The sequence below is a fragment of the Octodon degus genome, unplaced genomic scaffold, assembly GCF_000260255.1.
Source record: "Octodon degus isolate 3935 unplaced genomic scaffold, OctDeg1.0 scaffold00153, whole genome shotgun sequence".
Lineage (NCBI taxonomy): Eukaryota > Metazoa > Chordata > Mammalia > Rodentia > Octodontidae > Octodon > Octodon degus.
In genome coordinates, this window is record NW_004524729.1 from 4,797,227 (window position 1) to 4,798,531 (window position 1,305).

Genomic DNA, 1,305 nt, shown 5'->3' on the forward strand with positions numbered 1-1,305 from the left:
GCCCCACGTCTCCACACTCAGAAGTCCCCCTCCCTGCGTGGTAAGTTACCACCATCTTGCTGACAGATGGGCTAAATCCGCTGCGCCTCCTTCCAAGTCTGCTGCCTCTGCTCGATACGGCCAGCTGGGTGACAGCCCTGGACCCCCAAGGTCTCCTTCAGCAGCTTTGTTTCAGGATGGCTGGTGTCCGAGGTCAGGGAGCCTGGGCTCAGCTCTGCTCCTCCCGGCCCCCTCCTCTCCTGGATTCTGTCCATGTGTACAAAGCTTTAACCAAAATATAGAGTGTATTGAATTAAGAGAATGCTCTTAATTCAATGAATAGAGAGATTTGTTCTAATAGTGTTTGCAGACAGGATATCATGTCTGCATCTTGTACAATGAATAACCACTAAGACAACAGTATGCAATGTATTAATTATTGAAACTGTGCTAGTATTCGGTTTTGAAACTGTCTCATTGCTATTTGTTTCTCAATAAAATTATTTAAAAAAATTCAAGAGAAACCATTTTATTTTTTATTTTTTAAAAATCTTTTAAATTTGTTATTTTATGTACAAAGAGTTTGCATGGTCTCTTTCATTGAGCATCTGTATGGCCTGGGTAATCCATCGAAGGAAGACCACTTAGTCCAACTTGACGAAGCCGATGTCCTCCGCCTACTGACGGAAACACTGGCGGCACACGTTCAGCCCGTATTTCCGGATCAGACCGTGTCGGCTCCAGCAGGCGCACCAAGAGCGGGAGCCCTGGCCGAATTTCCTCGGGTGGCTCCTGTAGAGCTGCTGGTGACCCATGGTGCTTCCAGGGGGACGAGGAGGCAAAAGCGAAACCATGTTAAATTGAATATCTTTTCTCACTATAAAAAACCAAAACAAAATATAGAGTGCATACGAAATAGAAATAAAAAATTCAATGAAACACATGTTACCATTAATGTCCTCAAAATCCTCCCCACTTCAAATACACTCGCCCACCAGTCTTGCCACTTTCTTTCCTCCTCCTCCTTCTCCTTTTTTTTTTTTTTTTTTTTTTTTTTTTTTTCTCTCCCCCTTTTTTTTTTTTTTTTTTTTTTTTTTGAGACAGGGTCTCACATGCAGTCCAGGCTGCCTTGACCGCGGGGCATTCCTCCTGCCTCAGCCTCCCCAGTAGTGGGATTATAAGCATGTAGCTCCACATGCGGCCTCTTGCCCCTTCTGAAGCAGGCCCGGAAGACCTCTTTCCTGCATGTCTTTACAAGATCTGATCTCAAAACAAAAAGGCGAATGCTGTGCCAAGTGCCCCAAGGGAAAGGCAGGCTCGTGAACA

The 1,305-nt window shown here is 45.1% G+C and overlaps 1 pseudogene; it reads right to left on the reverse strand.

The window, feature by feature from the left end:
• Positions 1–623: 623 nt before the first annotated feature.
• Positions 624–794, reverse strand: LOC111812938 (annotated as a pseudogene).
• Positions 795–1,305: the final 511 nt, after the last annotated feature.